The sequence below is a fragment of the Vicugna pacos genome, chromosome 1 (assembly GCF_048564905.1).
Source record: "Vicugna pacos chromosome 1, VicPac4, whole genome shotgun sequence".
In the NCBI taxonomy this organism is placed as follows: Eukaryota; Metazoa; Chordata; class Mammalia; order Artiodactyla; family Camelidae; genus Vicugna; species Vicugna pacos.
In genome coordinates, this window is record NC_132987.1 from 71,418,849 (window position 1) to 71,442,148 (window position 23,300).

General features: G+C 41.6%; 1 protein-coding gene and 1 non-coding gene across 4 annotated transcripts in view; one reads left to right on the forward strand and one right to left on the reverse strand.

Annotated features, from left to right (window-relative positions):
* GAP43 (growth associated protein 43) overlaps nt 1-23,300 on the reverse strand; it is a 457,292-nt gene that overhangs the window by 15,568 nt on the left and 418,424 nt on the right. The window lies entirely within an intron of this gene.
* Nucleotides 13,602-13,674, forward strand: TRNAS-AGA (transfer RNA serine (anticodon AGA)). The gene has a single exon. It is a non-coding gene; the product is annotated as a tRNA-Ser (tRNA).

Below are 23,300 nucleotides of genomic sequence, written 5' to 3' on the forward strand. Positions count from 1 at the left end.
TAAGAAGTTAAAAAATAAAGATTCATGGTGAGTCTGTAGCTCACCTAAGACAGAACTGTGGAATCATGTATGTTCTGTCCATCATCTCCTGCTGCCATTTGAACAATCACCCTGCAGAAGGCTTTCTCTCTTTTCTCCACCCGGTGTTTTTTCTCTAATAAAGCCATTTTCTGAGACACGCCTTATGTCTAGAATCTACCTGCTACTGTCTTCCTTCTTTCAAAATCCTATTTATTTGAAACTAATGAGACAGAAACCTGAGCATTGAAAGGGGCTCTGGAGACCCACCTGCAACAACTCGTCTAGTGGAGGAATCTCCCAGCATCCTCCTAGCAGGTGGACAGCTCTACTTCCATAGGCCCCTCCGGCTCTACCTGTAAATTATTCCTGATATTCAGCTAAAATCTACCTCTCTTAAGCTTTTATGGAGTTCCTTCTTCTAGAATAACAACAGAACAAAATGTATCCTCAATATGTTTTCTTTGGTACAAGACAGTTCAAAAATGCAAAGCTAACAGCAAAGCTTTACAAAGCTGTTCTTTCTCCCTTCCATCAACAAACTTCATGAAAGAATAAGCTGTAATTATGCCATCTTTCCCTCATCTCACCTCCCTTAGTTCTCTAAGAGGTGACTTTAACCTACCATTTTTCTAACAGTGCTCTCCTCAAATTCACCTCCCCCCCCAAAAATATATATATATATATATATATATATACACCAAATCTTAAGGCCTTTTCTCATTTACCATTGCTCTTCATCTTTTTCTGACTACTTCTTTGGACAGTGTTGACCTTTAGTTGAGCTTTATGCTCCAGAAAACAGTGGCAGTGAAGAAATTCCCCCAACCTTTTGTTTTCTTAAGTCTCCCCACCCTTTTATGCTCCAGGAAAGGGCTTACTGTAAAGCAGCCTTCTCCATGTGATCTGCTGTCCACTCTTTCTCGTGACTCCAGAAGACTCATGCGTGACTCCCTTGTTCACCTGTCACAAGGCCAAACATAGATCTTTCCTCCTTTGCCTGAACCTACTGACAAAATCAGGCGCAGACCCTTGAATTTTCTATTTTTTGTTTCATGAATGAGTAGCTGAGATTAGAATTGTTTGTGCCTTTGAAACAAGGTAGACACAGAAATAAACAAGTCTTGTTCAACGTACTGACCAGACTTTCCCTGATTGCAAAATAACCCCAGTTGTAAATCACTCCAGCTGTAACTTGTCTACTCCCCCTGTGAAAGTCTAAGGGAAAGCCTCCTGCCAAGTCTGTGGGAGCTGGGGTCCCTATCACTTCAGCCTGAATAAAAGCATCTTCTTCATCGTTGCTGTGCTTTTGTTTTTGACATCTTCTTGAAAGAGTCCCTTTTTCTTACCTTCACTGAAGACTAGGTTCTGGATTTATGTTTGCTGTTTCCTGGCTTTTCTTTTTCCATTCTGGGTCTAGTTTTTACTCCCTATTCCCTAACATGACACAATCCAAGATTCAACTCTACATTCTCTTTGCAGGCTCTGCATCAAATAACTCATTCTTTCTAATGGCTTCAACCCTGACCCCATAACCAAGTAACCACATTTATATTATCACTGTCAAAATATGAATCCCTATACATCACTGTAAGCATATTACTTTCTTTAACACAGGCTTTAATGATTCCTGGCCTCATTCATATCAAATTCAAATTTCAACTGCAAATATTTCTCTACATCCTTGACTCTACTCCTCCTGGCTCCAAACCTGTATCTCAATGTATACTGGACATCATGCCACCACTATCACTACAAATATAATGAGTTTGGCCTTATCATTTTTTCAGTGACCCAAGTTTAAAATCCTCTCTCTCCATGTGCACCATCTAAATCTATTTATTCTCCTTTCTCAGCAACATGTATTTCTAGTTGAGGCCATGAAACAGAAAGAACAAATTTTAAAAAGTACTGATAACACTTGATGAAAAATGTGCCAAACTCAAAGGGGACAGTAGCCATCCTACCACAGCCTGGGCATGAAGCCAGTGGGCGGTGGAAGGAAGAACAGGTGGGTAAGACCAACATGATACCTGAAGTTCATGGTTAAGGGCAAGAGTCAAACAGAAGGTCAATAGCAGGACTAGCCAACAAGCAGTGGAGGCTGGTAGAACACAGCGTCTAGAAAGAGGCCAGTATTGATGGACCATGGACATGTTCTCAGCCCTAATCATGGGACCAAGAACAAGATGTCCATTTCTAGGAGGATGGATGAGAATAAGGCAGGGCTTCAGTCTCAGGTAAAGCAGAGTACACATGAGATGCATGAGACAGGGACTTAGGTAAAGCAATCCAAGCTCAAGTCTAGTTAATAGAACTGCTCCCAAGTGAGAGACCAACTATTGGTGTTTGGGCATAAGCTGACTTAATGCTTGGATGTGTGTTGTCTTCTGTCTGTTTGACCCACATGTCTTTGCCATCACTGCTGACCAAGGTCACAGAATTCCCAAAGAGTAGTACAGAGGCTTTTAAACTCATCCAAGGACCTGGGCCATCTTGTCGAGATATTGAGACCAAAAACTAGAAAAGACTAGGGACAGGAAAAACAAATTGGAGTTAATTTTGTTTTCTAGGGTAGATTTTTATGGGAGCTTAGACGGAGTATTGGTGAACTCAGGGAGAACTGTGATAAATGTGGGGATGACATAATGAAAATATTCAGAAAATGTGGGAGAAAATTAATTTTTTACTGAAGCTAATTTGAGTGTAAATTACAATGTAGAAAGAAATTTTATATGGTAAAGTCTAGCAAAAGACTACCTACCCATAGTTGAACAGAGCTGGGTTTACTGACAGCAGGAAGAGCACACACCATGGGAACCGTGAGGCACGGCAGTCGGAGGGGGTTAGAAAGGACCAATTAGCTTAGAAAGGCTTGTGCTGAGGGATGCAGAGGTGGAGTCAAGGAAGCAGAGCTTTAATCTTTACTGGATGCTGTAATGAAACAGGTGTCCTTTTATGGCTGGGCATCTCAATAAATATTATCTAGAAGGAAGACGGAGGTAAGCATCACCATTCATATAGCCAGGCTAGGGAAATATCTGGCCAACTTGTGGTTTAGACAATGTCCATACTTCATCTGTGTTCAGACGTGACTATGGCGGTCCTGCGTCTTGAACCATCACACGAAATCTGACACTGGTGTTCTACGAAACTGCTTCTGTTAACAGGAGAATACTAAGGCCTATCTCCGAGTGCCAGGCCAGCTCCTGGCTGCGGGAGAAACAGGGGAGAGATTAAACCTGCCTTTTCAAGACCTGAGGTGTCACTGTGAAGGCCCTTCCTTGGATATGCCTGTATCCCCCTCCAGAGCTCTCCAGCTAGTAATGCGTATGAGCGGGCGACTCCCCAGAGCGTGGAAAGAGAAATTACGCTGATTGCCCAGAGACGGTGAACAGATTCTACCCCAGCCCTGTGTCATCACTGAAGCCATATCCTGAAAGGCTTTTACTGGCTCTTAAAGATGCTTATGGCTCCCAAAGGACTAGTGGCACTGTTTCCTAATCTAAAATATTTTAATTAAATAAAATCCTTCCTAAGGAGGAAAGAACGTGCCGCATTGGGTCTGTCACTTCAGTTGTTTTCTCACTTCACTGATATGACGAGACAGCAAGTTTGGGTTTCTCACCCTCTCTCTTCCCCTCCTTCCTTTAATGGCCTGTCAAGAGGAAATTCCATCCTGTGCTGGCATTAGTGCCTGCTGTAAATGCAGCGGAAACGGGAGGAAAGAGGAGGTGGGAGGAGAGGGTGTGTGTGACAGAAGCTAGATCCGAAGCTCAACTGCAAGGCATCTCTCAGTGTCTAGACACCAGCTGCCGGGTAGCCATGGAAACCCACAACTTTGGCTGATGGGCTGAGGAGTAACGACTCTCAGGAGATCCTGGCGGGAGCTTGGTGGTGGGGGTAGAGGAAGGAAGGTTGGGAGTAATGGCAGAGAGAGTCAGAGAAACACCGGCGTGAACGAGAGGAAACAGAACTCTTTCTCTGTGTAGGGGAGCATTAACCTCGCTACCATTTTTCTCATGCACATTCCACACGTGGTGACGAGGCACAAATCTGCCATTCCTGGCAGGTGTCGGGACACATGTTGCTGAAGGTGAATAGCTGAGCTGGAATGATTATATCCCCATCATCCTCCTGCCGGTGCCAAGGTACTTCCTCAGTCAACCAAAACTTTCCACAGTAAACACACGCCATCAACAACTGCCCGAGGACGTCTCAGGAGTGGGAAATCCCAGTCCCCAAGAATGGCTGCCACCTTCACAAGCGCCCAGCAACGCAGACTAATCACAGCTCTTTGTACCTTAAGTGTTCGCCCTTCCTGCTGCTCCCCCTTCCCTTGTCATCGGCAAGGGTTGGGCTGCGGGTTCAAACAAAGGAGGCTGGTGGTGGGCACACTGAGTGAGAAATGAAGAGACAGCAGTTCAGGGCCACATCATCCAACATGCAGACTTAGCTGTTTTCATACACAGATGCCTGGCATCAGAGATTTCCAATCCATAGATTTTAAAGCTTTACAGTTGCTTGCCGTATCCATGGTCCTTTTCCACCACACATTTCTTTTGGATGGGAATTTTTAAGTAGCACTGGCACCCCAACCCCCCACTCCCCATCACCTAATTTTGTGCCCACTCCCACCCCCTCCCTACATCTCTCCACTCCACTTCCTTGACCAAGTACCACCACGCCCAAATACACCCCCAGGGGCCTCCAGGCCCTTTGGTAGTGCAGAGCAGCCCTTTCTCACCAAAGTTTGTCTACAGCTATGCAAATTAGATTTATTGTGTGTCTCACAGTGTTTTGCCTTTACTCAGGCAATCTTACCCACCACAGCTAGAATCTAACAGAGGACCTGCTGGTTTTATTGGCATTATCTGGCTCATAAAACTGTTTTCTAATTGTGCAAAGCTAATAGATGGTATGAGAGTTAATCCTTGGACTCTGAGTGATCAAAACAACAGATACACACACACACATATATATGTATATATTCATATATATGCATATGTATTTATTCTGTAATTTTTTTATGCAGTGGTTCCTCCAAAGAAATGCTCCTGTATGAAAAAATGTTCCAATCCTTTTGAGCTACAATCAACATACAGGCAAATTCAACATACTCAAAAAGGGCTATAAATAGGTAAATACTGAGTTAACTATAATTTGTAAATAGAACATTTTAATCCACCAGAAATTCTTTATTAGACATTAAAGCTTCTATGATCTTGATTTAATAACTTAACTTGGAAGAAAGTCAGCTCACTCCTAAGCAAAGATGTGTCTGTATCACCTATTTCCAGTCAGGACAGAATTCCCAGGGGTTTGGAATTGCTAAAATGGTTCTCTTTTAGAAATGCATCCTCTGTATGGGGAGATGAAACCACTTTCTTCCCTATGTCTTGTGCTCCATGTAGGGAGCGACTATAAAGCAGGAAGACTAGGACACAGATCTGGTCCCCTGGTGCCCAGTTACAATCATTGCTCAGCTGCCAATATCTTCTAATCATTAGGAGGGATGGCATTACATGTGAGAACCACAGGAGTCACCAAGGAACTGCAAAGGCAAAGGAAGATGGGGGAACGTCTGCCCAGGTGGCAAAGGGGAAGCTTTTTCAGTGGCAAGGAGGAGTAAACCAATCGAATGTGAGAGTGGCTTAGGGGCACCTTTGCCGCCTATGTGCTGAGTCGAGAGTGACTCAGCTACTCTGCTTGACTAAGTAGGTATCTTCCTTCTCACACACCTATTGAGTATTCGGTACCTGTTCTAGTTGCTGGGGATATAGCCATGCACAAAACAACAATAAGACAAAAAAAAAATACCCTGTTCATGGGTCACGGGACTTAAAATAGTCTATAAATAAATAGGTAAAATATATAGCATGTTAGGTGGTGGTCAGGAAGGAGACGAGAGAATAAGAGAAAGTCTCGTTGAGGAGGTGATGTGTGAACAGGAGCTGAAGAAGGTTAGAGGGTGAACTATGTGAGCATTGAAAGGGGAGACGTTTCTAGGCAGAAGGTCAGTAGTACAAATGCCCTGGACGTGAGCACTTGTGGTTGGTGGAGCTGTAGCACAGACAGTATTGCTAGAAGACAGCAAGAAAGGGAGAAGATGAACTCCAAGTGGGGACCCGTGTGTGTGTCAGTCATGGAGGGCTTGGCGGCCATTTTAAGAACTTGGCTTTTATTGACATCAGATGAGTGCAAGAGAAAGTGAATTGTGCTCAGATTCTAGATACAGACACTGAACATGGAGCCAACAAGATTTGCTGACAGATTTAATGCTGGAAAAGAAAAAAGTCGGTGATAATTCCAAGAGATGTGATCTAAGCCTTAGGAAAAGGCGGCCTTGCCATCTCCTGAGACGAGGAAGAATCAAGAAGGAGCAGGTTTAGGGAGAAAAGACAGGAGTTTCAGTTTCAAAATGTTTAGTCTGAGGTGCCTATTGGATACACAAGTTGAGTAAGCTGCTGTCAGGAGTGGGGAAAGAGGTCTGGGCCACAGGTGGAACATGGGTTCACCAGGTGGTAGGTGGTATGGGAAGCCGTGACCTGGGAGAGATTACCAAAGGACCAGATGTAACAGAGAAGAGGAAGCCCCAGACTGAGCTGTGGGGACTCCAATAATTAGAAACCAGGAGATGAAGAAGCAAGGGCAAGGGACACTGGAAGAGAATGGTCAATGTGTCAGGAGAAAAATCAAGAATAAGTAATAGGCTGGAAGAGCAGTAACTAAAATATTTCAAAGAGTAGAAAGTGATCAACTATGAAATGCTACGGTAAGTCAAAGAAGATGCGGCCACAGAACTGAGCGCTGGATTTTAGCAATGAGGAAGTCATTTGTGACTTTGGCAAAAGTTGTTTCAGCAGAAGGTTGGGAGGGTAGGTGTGACTGTTGTGAATTTAAGAGAGACTAGGAAGATGCAGATTTGACACACTGAATATAGACAGCTCTGGTTAGAAATACAGACTCAGGGCTGGACAACCTGAGTTCACACTGAGAACCCACCATGTCCCAGAGGGGATGCTCTGAGCCTGTTGTATAAGCTCTCTGCACCTCAATTTCTCCATCTATAGAGTGGAGATAGTACCTGCCTCACAGAGGTGTGATGAAGTATGAGATGCCTAAAAAGCTTAGATGATATGCTCAGTAAGTACGAAATAAAACAGCCCTTCTCTTAATCCTTGATAAGACAGGGTCCTTGTGAACAAGTTCTATTGTTGGTTTTGGAGACTAAAAGCATAAAAAAAATCGTTTGAGCAGCTATGATGAAAATTCGGCCAACCTGGATTTCCTGTCATAGTGCTTTATGACAGATTTGGATTGAACCACCTCAAGGGAGCATCATATTTCATTTTCCATAGTGTAAGGTTCTGGTTTAATAAAAACACAGTCTAGGGATCCAGAGTATTTAATGAGTTTGAAGTTTTCCAAGCACTGATATTCTTTAACTCTGACAGACCCCAAAAGATTTTTTTCTGATCACATGGCACTTCAGTGGTGGTTCACATAAAGTACTTTGAAATATATAAAATTCATAGTGTTCAGGCATTGCTCTTTCTCTGCTACAAAAACAGTCCATCTGGCATTCTGTCAAACAGACATCTTTATCAACGAACATGTTTGCATCACAATAAAAATTGACATCTGTATAATAGTCCTAAAGCATTTTATGACTATGATTACTATACTTGTAATGTCTGTATTTTATTATATCCCAAACCTTTCCCAATTGGAAATTCAATAATGACACAGATGGCAATTATTAATCAAAACATTTGATTAACCAGAATGTTCCATTCTCCAATCAGATTGGAGAACACAGAATTTACTATAAACATGCTATTCCTTTTCTGTCTCGAGGCCATCCAAATTAAATAATAAGAGGAAAATAAAAGAAGTTATATGCAGGGAGCAGAAATGAAACTCCGATGTATTCACACTCACTAGCCATGTGGCCTGAGAGAAGTCCTCTAAGTTCCCTTACTTCAGTAAAAGGGACAATGAAGCTGCTCATCACTGGGTTATTATGAGGCTTAAACAAGAAACCCTACGTAGAGCGTTTAGCAGAAAGCCTGGCACAAGACAAGTAAATGGTGTTTATATTGTTATCATCGTCAGTATGATTGTTGCTACTGCAGTTATTCAATGGTGAGGACTTAATAAGCCAACACCAGACCAAAGACTGAGTAATTCAAAGCTATCTAATATGCATTAGGTTGGCTTCACATGTTAATTAAAGCTTGAGTTAATATTAGAAATATAGAGTCACCATTGTCTTTGTGAGGAAGCCTCAATTAATTATAGGAGCTCAATAAACACACAGGGCGTGTGATACATTCATATGGATTTATTCCAGATGGATGGCTTCGGGGTGGGGCTGGAAAAAACAATCTCCACTTCGATTTCTGGGCTGCGTGCAACAGCCGTCCCTGCCACTCCAGGCTTCAGGAGACGCTCACATGGTCTCCTGAATGCTTGCACCCCACTCAGTGACAGGGGGACAAATGGCTGCTGTCTCACCACAAAAGCCCCTTCCCATCTCCTCCACCCTCCTGCCGGCCCACCAAGCACGTGCCAGCAATGAGCTGCCTGCCTCACTGGGATCCTCAGCTCCATTAATAAGCCCTGCAAGGCTGATAATTGGGGATTTGTGGAGCCGGCAGTCTTTCAATAAGCCAGGTTGTTATGGAAACCAGAGGCAGACCTCCATGTCCATGCTATTGATCCTAAATAAAATAAAATAAAAAAGTGTGATGGAAATAATCCATGCTCTCCTCCCCCACCCCCATCATTTTATTTCAGAAGTTCACCTCCAATTTGCACACAGGAGAATTCACAACTCTTCTCTCCTTTGGTCTCCTTCTCAGCACTCCCCTACCCCTTTCTTAATTACAACTGAATGTTTTTTCACCTCTAGCAAAAAGTCAACTGAGCAGGGTACTACAGGAACACCCGAATAGACACTCTGAATCTAATTTAACACCACGGCATTCATTCTGATTAGCTGAGCCAAGAAATCAGTGATGAATATCAATGTGCTTTTCCCGTCATTAAAATAAAGAAATAAATAATAACTGAACAGGATTAAAAAATGGCCTCAGAGTCTCACTGGCCTCTCAGGAGGTATTGTTTGGTAGCACGATGGCCACCACCCACCATGAGTCATGTTGCTGTGTTCGGTGAAAGGAGTGTCCAGCTCTCAAACTGTCAAAGGGGACTGTTTCCTTGGACTACTTTTAAAAATTAGCTGACAGTCTCCTTACAATAAAAATCTGATTACTCCTTCTGGTTAATGAATTTGGGCATGGTGCCAGACCATACCTGACTGGTAAACCCCGTAAATAGCACGAAATGAATCCAGCCTGGAGGCTGCTGTGGGCCCAGAAGCACCTACTCAGCCCCTAGGTGCAAAGACCAGGACACCATTGTTTCCTGCTGAACTTCCCATCTCCTCCCAGCAGAGGGCACCAGCGTAATTCCATTCCCAGCCTTGGAGCCTGGGTGGAAGGCAAAGTCAGGACGCTCTCCAGGAAGAAACGGCTGCAGGCAAGGGACAGAGCAATGCAATAGGGTTGGAACAACCTACTGTGATTGGTTCTACTTTTAAGCTGTCCTGACATTATTTTTTCTTTTTCCGTCCTTTAGCAGTGATTAAAAGCTCTGTCTAAGTGCTGTTCACTGAAGCCACTTTTAACGCATAAACTAAAATTGTTATTGGTCTTTGAACTGAATCAGTAAGTGTAGACTGCTTTGTGTAGACCTTGTAGAAACATCAGAGTCATTCTTGGAGCAAAAATATTACAATAAAGTAAAAACTTCAGTCACTCTTGATTCTCCCTCTATTAACTGCTACACGAAGAGTAAAGTCCTCTAACCACGTTAAGGCTTTTTAATAAGCGGGCCCAGTATAACCCACCTTCCCACACTGACATGAGCGGCTGGACCGAATCTTCACCAACATTCCATAATGATGCTCATTTCCTTCCTTTGGCCCCTACCCATCATCCTGACCTCCGAATTCCTTCTTTGCAATCACAATCTGCAGCCTGCAAGCATGCACTTATTTATATTGGTCTCGACTGGTCTTGGATTTTTTTTTAAGATTTCTATTTTGTTTCTCAACCAGATTGCAACTTCCATGACAACAGGCATTCACTTTTATGTGTCTGTATCCCCCACAGTGCCTAGTGCGGTATGGAAGTTATGTATGTTAATAAGTAAAGACAGTCTTGGGACATCTAGGTTTATCTCCTTTTTTCTGCAGCTGACTCACTGTGTGACCACGGACAGACCATGTAAACTGAATCCCGGAGCGTGTTTCATCTTACGTTAAAATACACAACAATACAACATCTCCTGGAGAGTGTTTGAGGACAGTGGATCTTAATCTTTGTGTGTCATGGTCCCAGCTGAGTATCTGATGAAAGACAAGGACACGGGAATATCCATGTTCACTCACAGTATAACATGTTGCAAATAATTTCAGAGGTTTCAAGGCCCCTTCTGAAGACCACCCAGTTCCCAGGTATAGGAGATTTTTAAGTTCCCTCGTAGGTCTAAGTCTGTAAGACTGAAATCCAAGATGTAACAGTTTATAGCTGATATCTACCTAGAAAGAGTGCATTAGCTCTATCCCTTAAGGGACCCCAAGATTTTCTATTGAATCCCTAGATGGCAGTTTCTCAGGGACCAATTACCTGGAGCCTAAATTAATCTTAACATCACTACCTGGTGGCCTTGGCTGACTTCCAAGCTCCATCATTACTGATAATGTGAGGACCTGTAATCTTTCTGAGCTACAAGGTAAGACAAATAGAATAGTCTCTGACTCCCAGAAGAGACTGCAAATCATTATATGTCTCTCTTGCTGGCCATAAAACATGTCCTATTTGCCCATTCATTTTCTTTATAAAATCAGAGGTGCAGTGCCAAGGGAAAAAAAAGTTTCCCAATAGCTTCTGTTGAAAGAAACCAGAAACAATGGTGACTTTCTATTAGACACTTACTATCTTACTGTGTGTTCAATAAAATATCATAGTAGGCACGTTACATGGGATCTACTTAGTACCAGCAACTACCAAGTTCAGCAACAAAGATACTATATTATTTCACAGATGACAAAACTGATGTTGAGCTAGTAATATAAAGCCTTTGATTCAGACATACGCAGTCCAGTGCCAACGTCTATGATCTTCCCCTTGCACTGCAGTCCTCCAAGGAAGGGCGCTGCCTAAATCCTCGGCTGTTGCAATTCTCTGTCAACTCTTGCAGTATGCATTAAGTAATGCACTTTTCTTTTGTAGTACTTTATACTCTGAAATATGTTACTTCAGTTCACCAAAAAAAAGAAAAAAAAAGTGGTTATTTATTTACTGGACAAAAGAATCTTTTCCACCAACTATTTTACGCATGAAAAGATGACAGAAGATCCCTGCTTTCACTATCTCCAATTTGGAGAGCTGTCCAGAGGATTTCCATATGGGAAGAGGGGAGTATTTCAGGTTATCAGAAAAAATGGTAAAGCAGAATGATGTTCTTTGAAGACCTACTCTGTATCAGGTTCTTTTAATACGTTACATTATTAAATCCTCACAACAACTATTGAGGGCAATGTTATTATCTCCATCTTATGCATAAAGAGACTGGGGAGTTAAACAAATCATGAAAGGCACATGGGGAGAACCCAGGATGCTGTGATTCCAAAACTCTTTCCCTAGGATGCGTTCAAAGTAAAAAATGTTTCTGAAACATGCCTTGGAATCCAGAATGCTTAGGATGAAAAGAAGCCTCCTTTTAAACTTGTGGGGCAGTGAAGCGCACCTCCCCTTTTCTTTCCGTGCCTGCGCGCCAGCAGAGGCAGGGTCCGTGGCTTTGCGGAGGCTGCGCTGGCTGGGGGACTGACGCTGCAGAAGGGCTCCAGCAACAGTGAGTGGAATGTGTGTGTCGGGGGGGTGTCTTCTCCCTGGGGAGCCGGGCTCCATCTGCCACTTAGATCTGCTCGGAGACAGAAAATCCACTTGCCAGGGAGCCCTTTAGGGCCTGCTATTTGTGAAGTGAAGAACAGAGTGCTAGACACTTCTGAAAACCTTATCCTCTTACCAGAGAAGAAGGTAAGAGTGTCCTGCTCACTCCACAGGGGATGCTAGCTGCAGAGGGACCCCACATCACTCAGCGCTCAGTCACTGCCCCCGTCACTGCCCCTCCAGTCCTGCTCTTCCCAGGCTTCATGCTCCTGCTTCTTTCTCTTCTGTGCCTTTTCTTCTTTCTCTATTTCTTTTTATTCTTTCTCCCTCCTCTGAAGCTTCCACTTCTTGTCCTCTTCTACTTTTCCTCTTCCGTTTCCCTCTCCCATTTTCTACTCCATTCTTCATCCCTTCTCTTTCACCTTTCCTCTTTATTCAGTAAAAAGCCACCATCCACGCCCCACCTGGTGCTTCCTAGGGACCCGAACTTCTAACACCCTGACCAGTTTCCCTTCTGAGCCAAACAGCCTCCCCCAGATGCAGAGTGTCTGGGTGCCTGGGTGCCTGGGTGATAGGTCATGGAAAAGAGGTTGCTGATTTACTAAAGCCTATGAGAGTTGGGCTGTAAGCAATAAAATCATACTCCTGTCTAAAAAATTCTGAGCTTTTTTGGTGGGTCTTCACATTTGAAAAATAAAATGATTCCATTTCTTGAAGGAGTAAGAAACTAACTTCCCTGATGCTAAAACTGCTGATTCCTTCTAAGAAATCCTGAAGTTTGCTTTTTCCCACTGCTTTTGTGCTAAGTAACCTCTGAACTTCAATACAATAGTTTTAACCCAGAGGCTATGCCCGGGGAAGAAGGTAATGGGCCGATAATCTCAGAAGAATGGACAGGCCCTCTGCAGTTCCCCCAGGACCAGAGAGATTCATGGAGGTTAAGCGGAATGTAGCAGCACCCTGCGAAGCACCTGATTGTCACCTTTTCTGTTCCATCCAGTTTTTTTCTGTAAGACTTCAAGACCCCCCACTCCAGGATGGATCCCCAGCCTCTAAGGCACGGGCCCGCTGTGACTCCCCTCTGCCTGGCAAAGCAATACAGCTGTTCTTTTCTAATCCTCCCCAAACTCGGTCTCCGAGTCTCAATCCGTCTTCAGGGTGCAGAGGCCGGTTTTGCGGCAGCATTCCCAAGCTACATATGAAAAGAAGTTCCTCCACAGAGGAAATTCACATTATGAGTTAATCGGTGATGTCCATTAAGGGCTATCTCTGTGCTGGGGTCCATTCTGAGCACTGGGGATACCCTGCTGAAGGATGCCAAGCCCCTGCCTTCAGGAAACGGAAAGTCTAGTGAAAGATTGATAAATACGTCACTTTAGGCACTGAGAGTAATACGAAGAACACAAATTGGATAACGTGGTAGAACTGTTGGGGCTGGCAGGGGTGGTGCTGTTCTGGTCAAATGGTCAAGAACGCCTTCTCTGAGCAAACGGTATCCAAATGGAGACCTCAGGGCTAAGAGGCAGCCATGGGAAGACCAAGGGAGAACGCAAATGCAATGGCCCTGAGATAGGAACAAGCTGTGTGTTCAGGAGACCCTAAGAAATGTGGCTGAGGAGGGGAGGGTATAGCTCAGTGGTAGAGCGCATGCCTAGAATGCTCGAGGTCCTGGGTTCAATTACCAGTACCTCCATTAAATAAATAAACCTAATTACCTACCCCCACCCCATTAAAAAAAAAAAAAGAAAACATTAAAAGAAATGTGGGCTGGCTGGGGAAGAGAGAAGAAGAGTAGGACACATGATCAGAGAGAGAAGCCGAAGTTGGGTCAATGCGGCCTTGTAGGCCATGGTTATAACTGAGATTTCATTCCAAAGGTAAGCGCTTAAAGGTTTTGCATAGGGTATTTGTATGCATAGGTATAAGTCTGTAACTTTGTATGAGTTGGCTTCAAGCAGTCTGTTGGAAATTATAAGAAGTCAAAGCCTTTCTAACCCTAAGCCTGAGATTATTCCTTAGCTCATCAGAGAGAATGTTTTGTTTATACAATTATGTTGCCAATTGGAGCAGAAATAAAAAATATTGTTGCATTGTCAATCTGTTTCTTTTGCTTAAAGACCCAGAAGCTATGGATGTTGTAATTTTATTTAGCCTTGGTTAGTAATCCTGGGTGAGTCACCTAACTTCCTTTTTTCTTTTTCTTTTTTAAAAAATTTGCACTATAAATCAATGATTATAGAACATGAACCATCCGAACAATTTCTACTTGAATTTGAACAATCAGAATTTAGACAAGTTCTATAATATGTCTGGGAAGATCATCAGTTAGTAAGACAAACAATTCAATCGGAGCATAGATGGACACCTGAATGAAAAGCTGAGTTCTGAATCACGCCCAGTTGAGTTTTAATCACGCCACAACTCAAGGACTTTTGAGGTTGGCCTTAAGTTTACAACATAATTTTCAATTATTATCAGTTAAAATGCCAGAGTTTTCCTAAGATCCAGAAATAGTCAGTGGAGGAATAGGGGATTGTGGGATGGTGGAGGACCCAGAGCTCCACCAACCTGGCCTCTGTAAGACAACCCAGTTTCCAGAAACCACTTCCGTGGTGCTACTCCCTGGAAATTTAAGGGCTCCAAGGAAAACAACCCAAAATTCACTGATGTAGGGTTTTAAAACAAGGCTTTAGAAAATAAAATTTTATTAATAAAAATAAAATAAAGCTATTTAGTAATAAATAATATATACAAAGTATATTTTTTATAAAATAAATTTTGCATGACCTCCATACTACTTGGAACCAAAATAAAATAGAACATAGTTTAATGTACCTGACACTGTGCCTAGAGGTTATTCAGACCAAACCTATCTATGATGAACAATTGGACTATAATACGGGGATGGGGGAGTTTTTTGACCTTCTAAATAGTGTACATAATTTATTACTTAATCAGCGTGGCTGTAGTCAGCCACACTCACTGTGGAGACCAGCTTCAGTGAGTGAGACCGACAGGTTCAGGTCCAACTTGACCATTTCTCTGGCCACATGCGGAAATAAGTCAGTAAGAGAAGTTTCTTAAATTTGTATATTTCAAACTATCCTTCAGAGCCCAGAGAAGGTCCATTTAGAGGCGAGGGATAGAAGCAGAGTTAAAAGGACTTCTGGGCCTCTCCAGGCATCTCCATTCCCCCACCATTCTCAACCAGTTCAGCTCTGCCCAGGGTTCAGTATGTATATTTGAGACTTACTTGAACAAATGATGCCCAGGCTAAAAATTTCTTAAACTTTACTCTTTAATAATTACTAATCTGATTCTACCGCCTGTCAATTCATCATTTCACAATGTTCCACTTAGAATTAAAAGCATCATTTCACTGAAAATTACGTTGAGGAAAGGAAAGAGGTCACCCCTCCTCTGCATTAGAAGTTAGAAAAGCCAGCCATGGCCGCAATTCAGTCTGAATGCTGCACTCATCTCTGAAAAGATAAAAGGCCTTTCAATTCATTAAAAAGATGCAGCTCAGATCACACTTTTGAGGCGATATCCATCCATCCCTTCAGTACCAATTTTTACAATTCTAAACTTTACCCTTTTTCTTAACCTTTATATAAGTGTACGATGCACAACAGAAATCACTACAGATATTAAAACTAGCTCTAAAGGCATCCATATATGTATATAAGTGGGTGTTATAAATTGGTATTTATGTGTTTGGGTACTGATAATTATTGTTCTGGTATTTTAGTTACCAAAAGTAAAGTGTATTAAATTATTAAAATATATTGATTTGGGATACAATGGAGCTGACTCCCGTTGGCTACTGAGAGCAAGTTGTTAGCATCACTTCCCAACTGTGAGTTCAGTGACAATATGCTGGTAGCCTGAAATCAGCCGTGATGGGAGTGTTTACAACAAACATTACAAATCAGGGCTTTCTGAGTTGGGGTTTTGTAGGTTTTTGTTTGTTTGTTTGTTTGTTGAGAGCCAGTTTACCAGCACATCACTGGAGACATCTGATTAAAACCATACCACCAACCTCAAATGATTTATCTTTTACGCTTTTGTAAAAAATTGCGACATGTATCCATGTATAGTCACAATCATCATATACCTCAAGGCAAATGGTCAGGCAATGACCAAAACAAATATAGGGAGAGAATGGGAAAGAGAAATATTGTTTAATAATGCCCAAAGTGTGATAAATGCTTGTTCTAACTCACATTTCAAATGTAACCTTTGGTGGAGACTCCTGATGTGATAAGCATGTAACCAGAAATCCAGATTAGTTCTGAATGTGAAAAACAATTTTTTCATTTATTGTGTGGTACTCTTGCAAAAACCTGCTTTATCAGGATGTTAGGAAAACAGAGAAGGGTTTCTCCTCATAGATTTTCCAAAAGCAGTATGTAATTTGACAACCGCACCCAACTTCTAGCCCGACCACTCTCAGAGTACTACAAACACACTGGTACACCTCAAGTGCCTACTTTTCTACTGGGAATGAAGCATACCCAAACAGCTAATCAGAATGTGACAGGGTTTTGCTTTGGTTTTTACCTTCTGTTTTTCTTTTTTAAAAAAAAACTGGCTAGAAAGAGGAAACTGGCTTCTGTCTTCCAGTAGAAGCCAGGTTCTCCTCTCCCACATACTACAGTTGAGCCATCTGCACTAAAGGAGGAGGAAGGAGGGAGACAAGCATCTTTCACGGCTGCTTTTCTCTCTCTGAGGATCTGATTACACCGGTGGGGAGAGGGCTGCAACCACACTGCTAAACCCTGGCCTTGCTTAGCCCTTTAAATTGAACTGGACACAGTTTCACAAAGTGGAGTCCTTTCTGTCTTTTTATCAAATCCGTGAGAGTTGCTTCAAGTTACAGTTTATATGTGGGGAGAAGTCTATTCAGTCTCCCAGCCCAACGTCCCCTGTGGCCTGCCGTGTGAACGGCTCACAAGCTGTACACGCATGCTGTTTGCACTACTGCGGAAAAGGAGAACGGGCAGCAGGAGTGGGAAAGCCTGTTTTCTGGTCTCTGTCCCAACACCATGGGTTTGGGAACATATTAACAATTCATCCTATAGTGGGGCTCAGCAGGTTCAGCAGACTCGGAACACCTTGCAGAGATTACTTAAACATGTCAGATGAGGAAAAGGAGCCAAGGAGCCTGGCAGAGCATTCCTTCCCTGGGTGTACCTGTCACACACTGGCAAGAGCCACACACAGGTCACTCATGGGGCTGAAATGAAATTAATCACCTGCTTGCAGAAGGGAGCAGCTTTGGTTTCCTCTAGTTCTCAATATGTTTCTAAACAGAATGCAAAATGCTCACCGTGGTCTCTGAAGCCCTCAGTGGTTTGAATTCTGGCTACCTCGGGGGTGACGTGTGCCCCTGAGTAACCACAAAACTTCCCAATGAGCTTCCGTATTCAGCTTCCAAAACAGAAGAAAGGTTGGCAGCAGCACAGCTTTCTGCCTGAGCCAGTGTCTGCCTCCCCTTGTCACTTAGAATCAGCAGAAAGGTTGGGATGTGTCATAACGGGCACTGTCGAGCTATTTTAGAAATGGCAGTGATTTTGAAATCCTCTGTCCAACATGTTTGTTTTATGAAAGGGTCTGCTTACGCTCAAAGAATTCAAATAATTTACGTGCCCAAAGTTAGAATTAGGTTAAGGTTAGAATCTAGTCTTTTAGGTCAGTTTAGGATTTTTCTCTACTGTGATAACATTGTTCATTCATCCTTAACTCATTCATCAAGTACTTACTGGTTGCCTTCTGTTTCCCACTGAAAAAGGCGCGGGGGATTCCACAATAAACAACACATATGCTGGCGCTGCTTTTCCCACTCTGGGTTAATTTTCAAAACCTACTGCTGAATTACAACTTGAATGAAATTATTTATATTTCAGTGTTAATTTGAATGAAAGGTGGTTTCTCAACTTTTTTTAAAAAATAAAAGACACTGTTTTTTATTAGATACATCTTGTCCTTCAAGACTCAGTAACTACACCAAGAAGTCTTCCTGGACTATCTCCCCTTAATTAGCCTAAGCAGGCTTTGATTTTCATCCACTATAGATTTCATCACAGGTAGCCTTAGTCCTAACCCCTCACTCTTTCCATCTCGCTGTAGATCCACAAACACATCTCAGTAACACAACCAGCAGCAAAAGGAGCGTTAGTGTTCACACACACCCTCCAAGAGACAGAGAGAGGTGCCTGGAGCCATTCCCCACCTCACTTCTTGTTGACCTGAAGAGTGAAAAAACATGAAGTCCATTGTTCTTCCAGACTTTCTCCAATGGCCTGAACTCCTAGACAGGCCTTTCGCTACATACTGAGTCTGTGTGTGTGTGTTTGTATGTGTCCATATGTGTTTGTGAGTTGGCAGAAAAGTACACTATAGGCACGGATACAGTGCTTGAGCATATCTGAATCATATTCTTCACTTCTTCATACCCCAAGGCAAAGAGAATATTCTTGCAGGACTGTAAGCATGTTTGTCTCCACTCTGAGACACACACACAGATGGGACCATTTAGATGAGTGGTTTCTGGTTTCTATTCCAAAATCCAAAATATTCTACCAACTCATACTGGGAAAAAAATATTAACAAAAAACTAGCCTCCGGACTTACTTGACCATATATATGCCTCCAGGAAAGAACATTAATATTGAACATGATTTATAAGGAAAGGCAAATAGCCCTCCTAGGGTCCTTTCTTTTCCCCTGGAGATACTGCAGTTTCCATTCCGAACAGAATGGTGTGAGATGATTGAACCAACGTATTTCATCTGTTACATTAGTAACGCCTGGGGTTAAGATAGGGGTGGAAGAAAGAAAAGTAAGTGACTGATTGCTAGTGGGTAGAGAGTTCCTTTGCGGGGTAATAAAAATGTTCTCAAATTGTTGTGATAGTTGTACAACTCTGCAAATATACTAAAAACTATGGAATTGTACATTTTTTAATAGGCAAACTGCATGTTCTGTGATTTATATCTTAATAAAGCTATATATTTTTTCCAAAAAATTAAATAAAATAAAATAATTTATCTTCCAAAATCCCTTAATTTGTGGTCTGAAGATTGAAAATATGTGTGAGAACCGCTGAGTAATCGTACCTAACTTGTGCATTATTCATGCCACCTTTTCCTGGGATGTACAGTAGCCCAATTCCGACATTTAGGTCTGGTAGCCAATTTCACTAGTGGTCAAAGAGCCAATTCCTATGACTGTAGAGTGAATAAAAGAATTGGAGGATTGGGCCTATTTATATAATTCTTACACCTTAATGATGTTCTTTTGACAAAATCTTTTAAAAAGCTTATCAACCACAATTGTCTGTCAAAGGCATCTATTGCTCTACGCAAGAATCCAAGGCTTTATATACTGTTGAAGTTGTTTTAATTATTTTCATGAAATAAGATAGGTATAAAAATAAATTAATAATAAATCAAGTCTAAGAAGAAAGTATAACTATTGACAGTAAATTACAGCCACCCTTGCTGTAGTTTTCCATCCCAGGGAGGTTAAAAGCGAGTGTCTAATCATATCAGAAAATATCACTGTCAACTGTTTATTTTAAATCTCAAGTGTAAGCTGGGTTAGCAAATTTCATTGAGATTTCCTTGCAGTCTCCTGACCCTCCACTGTAACCGTCAACTTTCTTAGTGCTGTCTCTTCCTGAAATCTTTGCCTATCTATCCAGGCTTCTGTACTATCTGCCCTGTCCCTTAAGCCCACTATTTAATAGTTTATAAAATAAGAGACTACGGGAAAGTGAAAATGGTTAAGTAAGAGGCCACACGCCCCCTCTTCAAAATCCCTCTCTCGTCTACCATTGCATACCTTTTGAAGCTAGAAGTCAGAGAAGACCTAGTTGAATACACTTACTTGGCAGGTGCTGGAACTAGGCTCAGAGTGCCAAAGAGCTGTCCTGACATCATTAGCAGAATCTGAACAAGAACCTAGGTCCCTTGATTTTAGGCAGTGTTTGGTCTGTTATGCTGAAAATACAGAACATTTGCACTATGTACTCCCTATAAGATACTAGATCTATTAAAAACATGATGCTATTCATCATCGTTATGAAAATTCTTTATGGGCAATTCTTGTAAATAAGCCTCAAAGTAAATTATTTGCTTAGAAAGCCAAGCTGTGAGATTAACGCTGAAGATTTTTTGAAGGCAGTGATTCAAATTTTCTTGATGATATGAATTGCTCTGAGGTTCAGCACCTGATCCAGTCACTTTCTTATGGCACAAAATTCAAACATTTTGAATGTCTGACTAAGAGGGCTGGCAAAACTTACACATCTTTTCAAACCTCTCCCTCCTCTTTACGCATGCTGTAAACCACACAGTCCTGGGAGATCGTCAAGGGCTCGGTCTTGCAGCTTTAAGCAGCACTACTGGTTTCCTTCTTCCCTTCCTTTTATGAATGGTTACAGAAAGCTTTTCATTCTTTATTTAATGAAGCTATGATTGTGAAAACAAAATAAGAGGAATGACCACTCAGTGCTTTCTAGTCCATTACATCAAGTGCTCTGCTTTGTCTCCACGTTTAGCGAAATGGACTGACTTTCTGTAACTCTGGCTACTCCTGGTTCTTCCTCCTCCTCCTTTTAATCCTTTTGGAATTATGTGTATATGTATGTGTGTGTGTGTGTGTGTGTGTGTGTGCGTGTGTGTGTGTGCATGTATGCATGTAGAGAAAAAAGAGAAAAAAATTTGATGAATATGCATTAGTACCTGAAAAATATTCCACATTTTAAGAAATACTGTTTGATCCTCAATTCCAAATGTAGTCTCAGCATTTAAAATCAGAGGTGTTACTTACATGCCTGTTTATTGGTTTATAAGGTGACAGTAGTTATTAAATATGAGTAATGAAAGAATGGATAAAAGGCCTCACAGTATGAATTTCTTGACTCTAAAACACATCTCTTCTCTATTGTCTGCTTAAATGTTTTTGCTTGACGAGATAGTGATTGCTCTCCAAACTGCCCTACTGATTAAGTTCTTTACATTATTTTAGTTACACATGTAAAGGTATCAGGGTCCTTTGAAAATGCACTCACCAAGAAGGAGGAACAAGATATAAACTAGAAATTTAAAAGATCCTAATTCTGATAAGCTAAATTGAGGACAGGAATTGTCTAGAATACATGAAATCACTTTCAGCTGATTAAGTTCCGAAAATTTCAGTTTCTAAATTTCTGTTCTCCCGACATGTTTAATGGAGCCAGCAGTAATCCCGTTAAAAATAACTAATTCTAACTGATCTTCATAGCTCTCTTAGTCTAATAAATAATACTTGAAGGATGTTCAAACTAAGAGCTCAAGTTTCAGAACTAGTTTAATATTTCCAATAATTCTGGAGCGATGGGGCTGTGAGGAAACTATGACCAAGGAGTATGCTTCGTTACTGGATACCTGTCTGTAAATACGATCGCTAGTGATTCCCAGACAAGAGTCTGGAGTACCCAATCGTACGGATGAGGGGATGTTCTTAGACATCCCGCTCATCTCATTTCTTCCTGGCTGTCAGGGTTCAATACATGACCTCTGTAATCAGGCTGTCAGAGTTCAGCTCTTGATTTAGCTACTTGCCAGCTGTTGAAGTTTAGGTGCCTCCATCTCGCTAAACCTCAGATTCCTCATCTGTAAAACAGGACAGGAAATTACAGCACTTAAACCACAGTATGGTTCTGATGATCAAATGGGATAATCTCCACATAGCACTTAGCACAGGGTCTGACACTTAATCCATGCTCATTAAGGGCTGCTTATTATAGAAACTATGTAATTTTTTTAGAAACTATGTATTTTCAACAATGAAAAATACTTAAAAACCAACTATCCTAGTCCTCGTCTTAAAGATGAGATAACTGAAGCTCAGAGAGAACCAATGACCTGCCTAAGATCCACATCTGATTAATAAAAATATTGAGGTTAGGATCCTGGTCTCCTTATCTGAGTCCAACATTCTTTCCTTGGCATTATTTTAGTAGGTGTGCAGGACAGAGAATGTCCTAGGACCTGGCTGGTGTTTCCTGACAATAATCAGAAATTGATAAAGAGGAAATGCAGGAACTGAGATAAAACATAGCACCTTAAAAGGAAGGTAAACAACTGCAAGGCTACGGTGAAGGTGAGGTTTTAGGTATCTGTCAGTTTGACCCCTGTTTGTCACTGTCTGTGGGCAGAATATCCATTTACTTTGCCTTAATTCTCAGAATGTAAAAGCGGAAAGGAAAATATTATCAAACGCCACTGGATTGTTGTCAAGGAAAGCCAATGAAAATGATTACTCTAGCAATATAAAAATGTTTCCGTAAATGCTTAATAATCAACAGTATTTAAGCAGCATGCCACTGAGTAGCTGACAGGGTGCCCATGTTTTATGGACAGCATTTATGGACTTTCATAACCCAAATTTTCACTCTTTATGAGTTATGTATAAATTTGGGAAGTGGTTGAAACCACATATCAAATCAAAACCGCTTATGAGGCACCCTGCCAAATAAGTGTAAATATCCTTGGGAAATCTCACACATGACACAGAGAGTAGTAGAAGTGGATCTGCCCTTTGGAGGGCTAAAAATATTATGGATGATTACTTGGGCCTTAGGAAAATTTTGTTCTGGGGAATGTAAAGAATTTTTCCAACTCCAGGAACATGGGCTGGGAATTTCTTTCTTTCTTTTTTTTTTAAACACATAATTAGCATTCCAGAAACTGCATTTATTCTTTTTGCTAAATAATTTGGCTCTAGAAACACTTATTATATAAAAACCTTTTTAGCACATATCAAATTGCTTGAAGAACAGTCTCATCAATATTTTGTTCCAGAATGCACTGGCATATAGAGGTATCCCGTATCTTTTTGTAGAATTTAATTGAGTGAGGTTATTACTGTGATTGTTTTCAACACCACTGCCTGCATTTCATCCCACTCCCACTCCCAGCTCCTTAAGGGCAGTGACCGTATCTTCAGCTCTGTGACCCTAAAGCCTAGCATGGTAGAAAGTTAATATATTTATATTTTATTTTATTTGGAAGGGGAAAAGGAAGGAACAAAGGGAGCGAGGAAGAGAAGGAGAGAGGGATGTGGGGAGGGAGGGAGGAAGGAGGCAGAAAAAGAAGGAAAAGAAGTAGAGAGACACTGAGTTACTGTTTTTCTATTCAGAGTAATGATAAGTAGAACTCATCTCTTTCCCAGATCATTATTGATGACCCCAATTAGAAAGAAGTAAAGAGACCATGAAAATAAAATCAACATACAGAAAATCTAGGGTAACCCAGAGCCACACTTCTT